Here is a 14,229-nt window from a genome sequence, read left to right on the forward strand (position 1 = left end):
CGCCCTCCCGCGTGCCAAGCGGGCAGCCAGTCTCCCAAGCGATGCCAGCCGCCCCCCGGTTATCATCTCCTCCTCCTCCCTCGCCTGGCCGGGCGTGCGCCAGGGCGAGGAGGAGGCACAGGGGCGCCGCGTTTGGCAACACTGGGCGCTGCCCAGAACTAAGCCGGGGCGCGCGAGGGCATCCTGGCAGAGGAGAGGGCACAGAGCGGGAAAAGAAGACCCCCCCAGCACCCACCCCCGTGTTCAGGGTGAGCGGGGAGAGAGGCCTTTGCCAACGGCAGGAGCGACAGATGGCATCAGGCGGGGGCACAGCGCTAGAGCAAATCGGTCGCAGGGTAGGGCGGGCACAAGGGGCTGCATTGTGCCCGGGGGAGGGGGGCCCTTGAGGTCATCGGGATTGCCGCCACTCCGACACAAACAGGCTGTTCTCGAGGGGGAGGGCGCCAGCTGGCAACGCCAGGGCAGATGAGATTGGGGGTGTCTGTGTTGTGTTGTCTCGTGGTGTGTGTGTGTGTGTGTGTGTGTGTGTGTGTGTGTGTGTGTGTGTGTGTGTGTGTGTGTGTGTGTGTGTGTGTGTGTGTGTGTGTGTGTGTGTGTGTGTGAGAGAGAGAGAGAGAGAGAGAGAGAGAGAGAGAGAGAGAGAGAGAGAGAGAGAGAGAGAGTGCCAAGACTGTCTGCTCCAGGAAACAGGCATTGGGAGCTGTTGGCTGGGAGATCTTTTGGCAGTGCCCTTTTTGTGTCCTGCAAGACAGCTTCCGAGGAGGAGGGGCAGGAGGGCTTGGAGTGCTCTTGCTCAGATGTGGGGTGACGCTGGAGGCACCGGGGGGGGGAGCGGGGAGGGGAGAGAGAAGACGGTGCCCCCCAGTCTGGGGCAGCCAGGCACTCTTGCCATTATTTATTTATTTATTTAGTATTTGATTTATTTATTTATTAATTATTTGATTTATATCACGGCCTTCTTCCCAGCAGAAGCCCAGGGTGGCATTCTTCAGGCACATGAAGGTTGTTTGACCAACAGGGGCGCTGGACTGAGAATTGCTCAGTGTAGGGCTGGCAGACTGGGGCACAAGCCCCAGTATACTGTCTTGGGCAAGGTGAAGGTGGGGAGAGGGGTCGTGCAGCGTAAGCGACCCCTGTCCCTTGGGCTGGCAGCCAGCAACCACCTTGTCAAGTTTCTCTTTCCGTTCAACTTGTTGCGCCTGGTAATCCTGAGCACTGTCTGGTGGCAAGCTGTCAAATCACCGCAAGTCTCGTCCTACCTCACCCCTGTGAGGGTCGTCAACTCTTTAGGGCTGGCCCTGCACCTTCCTCCTGTGCCTTCGAACAGCAAGGAGGGAGGGGGAGCAGGAATGCATAAGGTGAGGCTTCACCCACCCTTTACCCTCCATGCTAGGGCAAAAAGAAAGAAAGAAAAACCATTGATCCTGACCTGTGGGGTTTCTCTGCCTGCTGTAAAAGGCACAGGAGCAGGGAGGGTAAATAAAAGTTGGCAACCCTGCAGGAGCTGAGCAACAACCTACTGCTTGGGTTTTGCTGTGTGTGTGTTTTAAAGCTTCGGTTGCATTTTGTTACTGCTTTTAGGGGTTGTTCGTTGTTCTTGCGTTTCAAATGTTCATAGCGTAGCATTGATTATATTACCCAATTAAATTACATTATGGCATATCATAGAACCATAGAGTTGGAAGGGGCCTATAAGGTCATCGAGTCCAACCCCCTACTTAATGCAGGAATGATTATGTTATACGGTTTTTGTGATTGTACTCTACACCCCTCTGTATTCCTTTAAAAGAACAGGTATATTATGATTATGATTCCTAATAGTAATCAGGCACATGTGTTTGCTTGATTCTTTATGACAATTCCGACTTCTCTTCCCTTCGAGGAGTTCAGAGTAGTAGTATACATTTTTCTCCCTGCCCCCTGGAGTCTTCTCTTCACAACAATCCTGTGAGGTAGGTTAGGTTGAGCGATATAGCAAGTGAGTGGCCTAAAGTCATCCAGTAAATTTCATGGATGAATAGGGGTTTGGAACCGGCTGTCTCCAATCCTTGTCACTCTAGCTGCTGCTGAGATTGCCTCTGAGCATTTGCAGAGTGCCAGTTTGCAGAACTGTAAAGGAGAGAGCGCCTCTGAGCACACCCTCTGCATATGCCCAGAGGCCCTCTCCTCAACCATTACTGGCTGCAGCTGGGCAGCAAGGTTTGAAATTCATGCACGGCTTGCAACCCGAGACACTCCCCCCATCATGGCTTCTCCATTATCTTGTGCAAATCATGTTCCAGCTTGTAGTCCAATTTTTTTTAAAATTTCATTTAAGGGTTTGCTTGTTTAGATTAGATGCAATACCCTTCAGCAAAATCCTGCAATACGTTGATAAGCCAGGCAGCTCGCGAATCTGTCAATTCTAATTTTTCATTGTTCCAGTCTTAAGTTTGGTTCCCCACATTTTTTTAAAAAAGTCTTCAAGAAACTTTGTCAGGATTTTAGTGCACGTTCCTCGCAACAGACGCCTTTTTTATGCAGTTTTGCCTACCATGCACATTTTTGTCACGCTATTCTTCCTGATCTAAGGCATTGTTGCCTGTTATTTACACAAATACACACATTTTTATGCGTACTTTATCGTAATATATGCATTGTTGTACACATGTCTTGAATGGAGAACGGCATTGCAAAATTTGGATGTATACTATATATTTATTGTGGTACCATCAGGGTAGGACTTTGGGGCAGAGGTCCAGAGCCACTATTCAACAGAATGAACAGAACCTCCTCTCCACCCACACAAATGCAGCAGGGCTGGCTCAAATTCTGAAGCAGGCGCTATTGCATAAAAAGACTGGAGCACAGTCCCTGGACCAGTGGCAACTGAACTTTCACGGAACTCCCAAACTGCCAAAACCTAGGCTCAGCACCACAGACAGACCCTTTAAAATTCGGACTAAAACACTGAATGGATTTCACTGCCCCACTGACATGGAGCGGCCAACCACCCCTGTCTGGGACACAGATTTACACAGGCTAATTTATCTGTAAGGATGCAGATTGAGGTGACCGAGTCCTTTAAGGTGCAAGCAACTGCTGCCGGGAGAGGGAGGTTAGATTGGATGGCCTCCAAGGTCCCCCCGCGACTCCATGGCCCTATTGTTGCTCACAACAAAAGAGCAACCTGGCCAAAGCAGATTGTTCAGCAGACAAAACACCCACTGATCTAATATTTAGACAGCAGCGAAAATGTACACAGAATTCGAAGCCACAAGAGTTGCCTTCACAGGCCCAGGAAAGAGGCGATTGTGTTCTTTATTTCAATATGGCATCCCACTCGCAATACGAGAGGTGGCGCTTTTCCACTTGTGGGTAAAGAAGACTTAGGAATCGGGACGGAGAGAGAGATAGTAATAAACTGTGTACATTTACTAAAACCTCAAGGAATACATTAAGTTGCTGGCCGCTTGCATTTCGGCACATGTTTATCTTTAACTGCAAGGCAGATGTCAGATTTTACCATTTCTTTCTCAGCGCAGAGCAGTGGAGGCGGCTGCCTGCCATCTCGGCATTGCGGGCTTTTTACTTTAGAGAAGAGGCGAGTCAGAAGTGACATGATAGAAGTGTATAAAATGATGCAAGGCATGGAGAAAGCCGATAGAGAACACGTTTTTCTCCCTCTCGCACAATGCTAGAACCTGCAGACTCCCAAGGAAGCTGAATGTTGGAAGCTTCAGGGCAGACAAAAGAAAGGACTTGTTTGTGCAGCGCATAGTTAAACTATGGAACTCACTCCCACAAGAGGCAGTGATGGCCACCAACTTTGAGGGCTTTGAAAGGATTAGACAGATTCATGGAGGAACAGGCTATCAAAGGCTACTCCCCAAATGGCTGTGTTGTGCCTCCACGGTCAGAGGCAGCTTTTGCACTCAGGACCTGCTTGCATTGAGGCATCAGGTTGGCCAATGTGAGTGCAGGATGCTGGACTGGATGGGCCCCCTTTGGCCTGACCCAGCAGGCTATTCTTAGGGTCCATATCTCATAATACTAACCCAGAGCCAGATGTGCCAGTGGTCTGACTCACTAGGAGGCAGATTTCTATGTTCCTTGCCATGATCTTATATTATAGTGTTCAGAGTGCTGTTTGGTTTTATGACAATTCTTTTATTCCATATGATTTGTTTTATGCAGACTGCATAGAAATGCAAGTGTTTAAGTGGTATCTAAAAGCCATATATAAAGTATGTAACATCCCAAAAAACTTTCTCCAAAAGGAGCCTGTAGAGATGCTCAGTGCAGCATACTTTGGCAGCTGTCGTATGGTAAATATTACTACTAATAGCAGAGAAATTTGATCCTATACACATTTGAGGCTGAATCTATCCATCTCACACTTTCTGAAACAACCAGAGGAATGAAATAGCCATCCTTCAAAATGTGCACTCACCCTAATTTTGCTTTGTAGTTCTCCAGCTGAACAGTGTTTGCAAACATGCATATTATGTGTATAAAAATGAGTATGAAAATAACAAGCAAAAATGTCTTAGGTTAGGAGACGTTGCTTACAAAAAAAATGTAGACGCTAGTCAAAACAGCCTACAAACTTGTGCTTATTTGGAGAAAATTCACACTAAGATGCTGAAGAACTTTCACAAGGATTTTTAAAGAAAGCCCTGCAAATTGTTAGAGAAATATGGAGAACTGAATTGGTTGTAATATATTTTAAAGTATCTTTTTATGATGTCTTAGAGTGTTTTTAGTGCTGTTGTTTGCTGCCCTGGGCTCCTACTGGGAGGAAGGGTGGGATATAAACCTAATACAATAATCAAACAAACAAATAAATAATAAATTTGAGATTGGAAAGATGGGAAATGGACAAAGCCTGCCTTTCCTAATGACAGCTATGACTATGGCTAATCCCTAAACACTTATCTGGGCGGGCATTGCTCTACTCATTCACCCAAGACTCATTTCTGAACAGATATATATATAGTCATAATCAGGTGTTAGAACAAATTAAACCAGAACTGTCACTAGAAGCTAAAATGATGAAACTGAGGTCATCCTACTTTGGACACATCATGAGAAGACATGATTCACTAGAGAAGACAATAATGCTGGGAAAAACAGAAGGGAGTAGAAAAAGAGGAAGGCCAAACAAGAGATGGATTGATTCCATAAAGGAAGCCACAGACCTGAACTTACAGGATCTGAACAGGGTGGTTCATGACAGCTGCTCTTGGAGGTCACTGATTTACAGGGTTCCCATAAGTCATAATCGACTTGAAGGCACATAACAACAACAACAACAAAATATATATAGCCATGACCTGTAAAACATCTGTGCCAACTATGCAAAGTTGCACAGCTTTCATAGTAGCAGGAAATGGAATTTCAGGTGACAATTGACCTTTGGAGTGGCAGAACAGCGCAAGGGTGATGTTCCACCTCTTCTTTCACAGCTGGGAGAATGTCTTCATCTCCTGGGGCACAATTTGCCCAACCCTCTGCATGCCAAATACAACAAACTTTTCTCAGGGGGAGAAACTCACCAAATGTGGGCAGCATCAAGACAGCATCCCAGGCCAGTCTGAAGTCAGAGTTCTCAATGAGGAGGTCAAGGCAAGAGGCAAGGTCACAGCAGTCCAAAGGCCAGGGCCCAAGCAGTCTGTGGGCAAAGCAGGGCAAGTTGAGAGGCAGGTTTGGCATCACCAGGCAAGCACAGCCTGCACCTACACCTTGTTCCAGGAGCTCTTCCAGCCCAGCACTGGGTAGTTTGAGCTGCAGCTGCTGGAACCATACCCTGAGCCTCAGCTGATTCCTATTAATCACCTTCAACCAGTCCTTTACTCACAAGGAGTCCAGGCCTGCAGTCAGGCACTCCTCCAGACGGGCCAGGCCCACAGCCAGAGCTTGGAAAAGTCACTTTTTTGAACTACAACTCCCATCAGCCCCAGCCAGCATTGGGAGCTGTAGTTCAAAAAAGTAACTTTTCCAAGCTCTGCCCACAGCTGGCATTTGAGGCTAATGTCAGAGAGTGAACACACCCTGGGTGCAGACTGCCCTGTTGCAGGACACTAGAGTCTGACCCAGGGCTGGCTCTAAGGCCAGAACATCCTGATCTTCCTCTAATAAGGACTCCCCCAGCTGGGACCTGGTAATGGGGGGGGGATTTGATTCAGTTCTCACTTTCCAACAACAAATTGCAGAACCAGAACATAGCCTTCCTTTGACATTTGCACCTCTCTGAATTTTGCAGTGGAATGCTCCAGCCAAAAACATGTGTGTACAGAAATGCACATGCTGGAGTAAACTGTGCGTAGAAATGCATGTTCATGAAAAAGATGTAAAAGGCATGATATTGGGGGAAAGTGCATTCAAAAATGTGCATATTAGGCAAAATTCGCAACCTGATGTGGAAATGTGGGAGAAATGAATTTAAGATTAGAATAATGAGAGACCAGAATTGGAAGATTTATTTATTATTTATTTAATTACACTTTTAAACCGCCCTATAGCAACAAGCTCTCAGGGCGGTGAACAACAAGATAAAACCACATTTAAAATACGAACAAGTGTGGATTACAGCATACAATTATAAAACATATTTAAAAACAAAATTAGAATACAAATTAAAATAGAATTACTATTAACTTTAAAATTTAAAATTAAAATTAAGCTTAAAATGCCTGGGCAAAGAGGTAGGTTTTTACCTGGCGCCAAAAAGATAACAAAGAAGGCGCCAGGCGTATCTCATCTGGGAGGGCGTTCCATAATTCCATAAGATTAGGCCATCCTCACTGGAACATGACCTGATTTGCACCTCTTGAACTAATGTGATAGAGGGATAGATCAATGTAACCGTTCCTGTGCCACTCGATTTTTGTGCGTTCCTTCCTGATCTGATCTGCACCTCTCGGACTAGAATCTTGATCGAAACCTATCTCTCCATTGAAATTTTATTTTTGTGGACTCTGCAACATGGCTCTTGGCAGTTTAACCGTGAAAAGCCCCACCCATTGACAAATGCACGTGTTTTGAGAGAAAATGCCTGTTTAACTCTGTGCACTTGGTGTGAAAATCGATGTTTACATTTCTTGAGAGCAAATGCATGTTTAGACATCTATTTGGAGAGAAAATGCACATGTAAATATATTTAAAGATATATATTTGAGGGATTTTTTTAAACAACAACAGGGTAATGCGGAAACAAAATGGAATTGTAATTTTTTAAAAAATGCAAAAGGTCACCTGGACTGGAAATGAGACAGATTATTTCAGTTTCACGTTTAATCCTGAGACCTTATGGTGAAGGATGGGTGAGAAATGACAGATTGTCTCCAACTTATTCCTGCACAAAGTAGACCTATTGAAATGAATTACACCTAAGTGGGTCATGTCTGTTTTCAATGGGTCTACTCTGAGTAGGAGTGCCACTGGATTAGGGATGGGATCCATTGGCATTGCCGAATCAAAAGCATTCCTTCAACCTAACAGGCAGGGATCGAGTCAAGATTGTTCTTTGCCCATAAACTGCTGCTTTTAGCGAAAAGTCCTCCCCCCCCAAATATCAATATTTTAAAGGAAAGAGTGATAAATGAAAGGAAAGAGCGATAGAAAGATCATTCTTAACCTTTTTAAAAACAGCCATGGGAAATAGCTATATAAAAATCCGATCCGCAACAATAGAGAATAAGCGAATTAATGGAGAATTTGGTACCAAATCCGAATTGGGCAGAATTCTATTTTATTTATTATTTGATTTCATCCTACCCTTCCTCCCAGCAGGAGCCCAGGGCGGCAATTCTAGCACATCTTTACACAGGGTACAACCCATCATCAACATTTTCATCTGCAGGTAGAGATACTTCCTATTCAGCTTGAGTGTAATTGGCCAATTCCTGTTCCACCCCCTTGTTGGGGAGTCTTCCTTCTTCCTGGGAATATTGTCTGTCTGACCTGGGTGAGATTAAGCCCTGGCTATTCTTGCACAGCATCTGAAATCTCTTAAACCTCTTTATCCGGATCGTGGCCCTGTGCGCACAGACTGCCTTAGGGACTTAAACTGTGCTGGGCAAAGCGGGTTGTCTGGCAAAATAGATCTGAGGGCAGGGAGGGGGAAGTTTTTATGACGCGCACTTCCTAGGACACCTCCAATTCTGGCATGCCACCGCAAGTTGCAAGCTATGCGCCGCGGCCTGCTCACGAGAGAAGCATGACTGTATTTATTTTTAAAATGGGAAAGTCAAAACTGTAGAGGCGGAGGTGCTGCTCTGCTATTGGCAGCAGGATTAGAAAACTAATCCCTTTTTTAAAAAAACTGCCTTGAATGCGTTTAATTTCTTTTCAAACATGCAGCAGCAGTTTATGCAGGATGCAGTGCAAGAGAGGAAGGGCTCTAATGGCCTGATGTCCTTTCCTCTGAGTCACAGATTGTGGAAAGTGGGCCACAGGGCAGTGTGCTACCCCAGGGGCCGCCAGGAGGTCAGCATCCCACAGCATGACTGCAGAAAGCACAATCCATCATCCAGAGACTGTTTCCAGGGGTCTCCCTCCCCCGCCTTGGGTCCGGTGGTGCATGTGTAATAAGGAAAAGACACTCTTAATGCACTCAGAAGCACCCTCTTCATAAACCACCACATTTCCCCCCCCTTCCTGGGTGCAGGGATTCTCTCATTTTCTCATTTTTCCAGTGTTAAATTCAGTTCCCACATTTCTCCGGCAGTGACTGGCCATGGCTGTCTGGAGTTTCAGACGGGGGCCTTTCCCAGCCCAGCTGGAGGTGCCAGGGAGTGAACCTTCCACATACAAAGTCTGTGCGCCAGCCGGTGGTGTAGTGGCAAACTCAGAAGTGCAGTGTCCCTTCATGTTAGTCACAGCCATTCCCCCCCCCTTTTGCTGCTGGGTTAAGAAAGATCCTTTTTAAACCTTCTCCCACAACAACAGAGATCCCTAGGAGCCAATAAGCATGAAAGGGGTAACTGCTGAGAAGAGTCTTCTCAGTGGCTGACTTACCTCCTTTCACTCTGATTGGCTCCAATCAGCAGGAAAGGGCAAGGAAGCATGTTAGAAGACTCTTCTCAGTGGCTAACACACACCCCTTTCATGCTGATTATCTCATAGGGTGCTGGGGACATAGGGACCCTGCTGCAACCCTGCTCTGAAAAAGTAAGGGGTCTAAGATCCCCTGAGACCCTGGATGATTACACCCCCCGTGCCAGCTCTGAACAGGAATGGGGAGAAATTCGGTTCACTTTGCCTTTAAAGCCGAAATCTGCACATTCTGAAACATGAGAAGTGAAATGCAGCCATCCTTCGAAATTCACACTTATTTGAATTTTGCGGTGCACTTCTCCAACTAAGCAATGTTTGCAAAAGTGCATATATTAGGGGAAAGTGTGCATAAGAAATGAATGTATTTGTGAAGTAACGTACAAAAATGCATTCGACTGGGAGTCATTGCTTGCAAAAACAGGTGCACGTTGGTCAAGATATGTTTATTAGGAGAAATTCGCACGTAAATGCTGGAGAATCTTCATGAGGATTTTTTTTTAATCATAAGCTACTGCAGAAAAGTGAAGAACTGAATTTAAGGTTGGAAAAATGAGTAGCGGAGAGAGCCGAAATGGACAGATCCTTCCACCCCTAGCTCTGATGCTGTTGTGCTCCTTGAAGGTTCCCAGGTGCAAAGCCCTGAGTGGTTCAGAGGAAGATCAGGGCTCCAGACCTGATGTTGCGACACAAACGTTCTGCATCCTCTTGCTCATCTTGTTATCTGGGCAGGTGGAGGTGTGGCACAGATACTCCAGGTTTTCCCTCATCTCATTTTTGGGGGGCGGGGGACTGGGTGTTGCCAGCCCAGCCTGGATGTTGCCACTTACACTCTGGGAAGAGGCAGGCTCCTTCCACTCTTGTGGCTGGCTCATCTTTGTGAGGTGGGCAGGTTCAAAGGTGTGTGGCAAGATTGCAGAGAGTCTCTCCTGCCGCACCGGTAAAAGGTCAGCCTCTCTCTGTTTTGCAAGCAGACCTCCCTTCCTCTTGCAAAGGGTTCTGCCAGCTCTTACGCCACAGGTGGGGGGACCTGCAGTCCTTTCATATGAACAGGGGGAGCCCCGAGGGAAGGGGGAAGATGGGGGAGGGGTGCAAGGGATGATTCCAGACCTCAGCCAAGCATCCTGCTGTGCAGGGAAGGAAAAGTTGGAGAGAAAGGAGTGGGCGTCACAAAGTGAGTGAGAAAAGGGGGCAGTCAAAAGAAAGATCATAGAATCGTAGAGTTGGAAGGAGCCTATAAGGCCATCAAGTCCAACCCCCTGCTCAATGCAGGAATCCAAGTTAAAGCATCCCCAACAGGTGCCTGTCCAGCTGCCTCTTGAAGGCCTCCAGGGTTGGAGAGCCCACCACCTCCCTAGGTCGTTGGTGCCATTCTCATACCGCTCTGTGAGGAAGTTTTTCCTGATGTCCAGTCGAAATCTGGCTTCCTGCAACTTGAGGCCATTATTCCGTCTCCTGCAGTCTGGGACGATCGAGAAGAGATCCTGGTCCTCCTCTGAATGGCAACCTTTCATGTCCTTGAAGAGTGCTATCATATCTCCCCTCAATCTTCTCTCCTCCAGGCTAAACATGCCCAGTTCTTTCAGTCTCTCTTCATAAGGATTTGTTTCCAGTCCCCTGATCATCCTTGTTGCCCTCCTCTGAACCCGTTCCAGTTTGTCTGCATCCTTCTTAAAGTGTTATGTCCAGAGCTGGATGCAGTACTCAAGATGAGGCCTAAACCAATGGCGAATAGAGGGGAACCAGTACTTCACATGATTTGGAAACTATGCTTCTGTTAATGCAGCATAAAATAGCATTTGCCTTGTTTGCAGCCACATCTTGGGATTGTTGTTGATCACAGGCTGAATATGAGCCAATGGTCCTTGGCTCCACCCACTGCCATCTCCCTGGCCCCACCCACTTCTGGCATGCAGCCCTGACAGATTAGCCCCAAGGGAATGTGGCCTTTGTTAGAGACAAAGTCCCCTGCTCCTTGCACCGCATGCTGTGTGTTTGTGGGTTCAGTGGGGTGCCCACACACCCACTTTTTGGTCACGCCCACTACTGGCATGTGTCACACACACACCCCGCTCGAGTGTGGCAATGGGCGAATGCAGCCCCCAGGCAGGGAGAAAAAGTTCCCCACTCTCGGTTTGGAGGGAAGAATCTTTTGAGCGTGTGGGAAACATGCATCCAATTTTCATCCTTGTAGCTTATTGTCAAGGTTTTGCCAATTACAATAAACTTGCCTGATGGGGGGGAAGAGGGTCTCACACAACCCACGCGTCTCATGCCCCAGCTTCCTTCGCAGCTGCGCTTCAGGTCTCAACCTCGCTGGTGTTGCATTTTCTCGGCCCTAGAGTGCCCTTTGGCCGACGTTTCCTCTTTGCTAGGGGAGGCCTCACATGATTCTGCCTTGTCTGGAAACTGGAAGGAATTCACACTTTCTCTAAAATATGCCTTTTTGCATGCATAATTTGGTTGGAGATGCTGGGTTGAGAATTTCAGAGACATGCGAATTTCGGAGGGCAGCTTCAGTTACGGTTCTCGTATTGTTTCGGAAAGTACAAATTTGACAGATTGGGCTTGAAATGTGAACTGAATCAAATTTCTCCCCCATCCTGAATGCTAAGAGGCTGGGATTTTATTTTGTTTTATTGCTGAAATTATTATTATTATTATTATTAACTGTATTTACACCCCGCCGTTTTTCCAAATTGGAACTCACAGCGGCTTCCAGATAAAAAACAGATACAATTAAAACCTACCAAAGTTAAAAGCATACAATACATAAATAAATAGATATAATTAAAAAATGAACTCTAATTTAAAATAGCATTAAACTGTTTCTGATAATTAAAAACTATACTCATAAAATCAGAATAATTAAAAAATAAACAAGCAAGAACAATATAACCTCCTTTGGGGCCTATCCTTAGCTGCCTTCGGAATCAAAGCCTTGCTGAAATAAGAAAGTTTTTACCTGTCGATGAAAGGACTGCAGGGAAGAGGCCATTCTTATCTCCTTAGGGAGGGAATTCCAAAGCCTAGGGGCAGCCACCGAGAAGGCCCTATCTCGTATCCTCACTAGTTGTACTTGTGCGGATGAAGATATTGAAAGAAGGGCCTCTCCTGAGGATCTCAGGGCCTGGGCTGGCACATAGAGGTGGTCTGACAAACAGCCTAGACCCAAGCCGTGTAGGGCTTTATAGGTCAGCACCAGCACTTTGAATTGTGTCCGGAAACAAACTGGCAGCCAGTGGAGCTTTTTTAACAGGGGAGTTGTATGGTCCCTGTAATCAGCCCCAGTTAACATTCTGGCTGCAGCATGTTGTACCAGCTGAAGTTTCCCAGCAGTCTTCAGAGGCAGCCCCATGTAGAGCGCGTTACAGTAATCTAAACGGGATGTAACTAAGGCATGTGTCACCGTGGCCAGATCGGATGGGTCAAGCAACGGAAGAAGCTGTAAATGGGAGGGAGGAAGGAGGGACATATTGCTCAAGGGTGCTTCTGGGCATCCTTTGCGTGGTAAGTGCATGTTCAACAGGTGTCAGGCAACGAGCGTAGGATGTGTGGATCATGGATCCTTATCGAGTTTTCGCTTTCATGGGTTGTGCAATTTTATGAGCACATTTTAAATCACTTGTCTCCTTGCATGCTCCCATGTTTCACTTGGGAGATGAAAGATGGTTTGGAGCCCCTTCTACCCACCCACCCCCAAAATGTTCCTCATTGCTTGGGATGCGGGGACCAGTCAGTTTGGGTCCTCTCTGTGTCTCACTTTCCCAATCTTAAATTCAGTTCTCCGCATTTCTGCATCAACTTTTTGTAAAAATCCTCATGCAAATTCTCCAGCATTTTAGCAAAGTTTTATCCTAATAAACCCATTTTTAATCACTTTTCACCAATGCACACATTTTTCACCAGCAATTGCTCCTAATACCGTACACTTTGGTATTTCCCCCCACTGACATAAATTCATTTCCTGTACACTTTCCCCCTCACATTTTTGTAAACATTCTTTGCTTGAAGAACTGCATCTCAAAATTCTGGTTGGTCTGAATGTAAAAGGATGGCTATGCTTCAATTCTCAGATCGTTTCGGAAAGTGCAAATTTGACGGATTTGGCTTTAAATGTGAATGGAATAGAATATGTCTTCAATCCCTACTTGGGAGACTAAAGATTGTTGGGAGCCACCTCCTCCCCACCTCAGGAATGCACTGTTCTCATGAAACCCATTCACGCACACATTTTTGACCTAGTGCGGCAACACTGTCTTGATCCCTTTCTGTTCTTAGACGCTTTGGAGGAAATACTGTCATCACTCCCTTCCGCACATCTCAAAAGTGAAACAACAAATCCAAAATAGAATCTACGCTCCCCTAGCAACCCCCACCCTCGGCTATCCTCCTTCTCTAGGTTAGCACAGACAATCCTGAGCCAAATATGCCTATGGTTTGATGTGGTATAAGGCAATCTCCTATGTCCTTATTTATTCAGAACCTTGAGGACTGGAAACTTGCTTTATTTTCTAGGAGAAGGGCCATTGCTCAGCAGTAGAGCATTTGCTTTGCATGCAAAGGGTTCCATCCTGATCTTTCCAGGACCCTTTTCTGCCTGAAATCCTGCAAAGATGCTGCGGGTCAGTGCAGTCAATTTGAGGCTAGTCATAAGAACATAAGAACATAAGAAGAGCCTGCTGGATCAGGCCAGTGGCCCATCTAGTCCAGCATCCTGTTCTCACAGTGGCCAACCAGGTGCCTGGGGGAAGCCCGCAAGCAGGACCCGAGTGCAAGAACACTCTCCCCTCGTGAGGCTTCCAGCAACTGGTTTTCAGAAGCATGCTGCCTCTGACTAGGGTGGCAGAGCACAGCCATCACAGCTAGTAGCCATTGATAGCCCTGTCCTCCATGAATTTGTTTAATCTTCTTTTAAAGCCGTCCAAGCTGGTGGCCATTACTGCATCTTGTGGGAGCAAATTCCATAGTTTAACTATGCGCTGAGTAAAGAAGTACTTCCGTTTGTCTGTCCTGAATCTTCCAACATTCAGCTTCTTTGAATGTCCACGAGTTCTAGTATTATGAGAGAGGGAGAAGAACTTTTCTCTATCCACTTTCTCAATGCCATGCATAATTTTATACACTTCTATCATGTCTCCTCTGACCCGCCTTTTCTCTAAACTAAAAAGCCCCAAATGCTGCAACCTTTCC

The 14,229-nt window shown here is 46.4% G+C and overlaps 2 protein-coding genes across 4 annotated transcripts in view; one reads left to right on the forward strand and one right to left on the reverse strand.

Moving 5' to 3' along the window:
- Window positions 1–5,743, reverse strand: part of FBN3 (fibrillin 3) — a 178,345-nt gene extending 172,602 nt beyond the window's left edge. For both annotated transcript variants that reach the window (XM_061601743.1, XM_061601742.1), the window contains exon 1: window positions 5,538–5,743. The gene's annotated coding sequence lies outside the window, so the exon portion shown is untranslated. The remainder of the gene's footprint in view (window positions 1–5,537) is intronic.
- CERS4 (ceramide synthase 4) overlaps window positions 1–14,229 on the forward strand; it is a 51,797-nt gene that overhangs the window by 244 nt on the left and 37,324 nt on the right. Inside the window, exon 1 of one of the 2 annotated variants that reach the window (XM_061601748.1) lies at window positions 22–248. The exons of the other annotated variant lie outside the window; for it this stretch is intronic. The gene's annotated coding sequence lies outside the window, so the exon portion shown is untranslated. Of the gene's footprint in view, window positions 1–21; window positions 249–14,229 lie in introns of those variants that run through there. 2 annotated transcript variants of the gene reach the window in all.

The sequence above is a fragment of the Rhineura floridana genome, chromosome 18 (genome assembly GCF_030035675.1).
Source record: "Rhineura floridana isolate rRhiFlo1 chromosome 18, rRhiFlo1.hap2, whole genome shotgun sequence".
In the NCBI taxonomy this organism is placed as follows: Eukaryota; Metazoa; Chordata; class Lepidosauria; order Squamata; family Rhineuridae; genus Rhineura; species Rhineura floridana.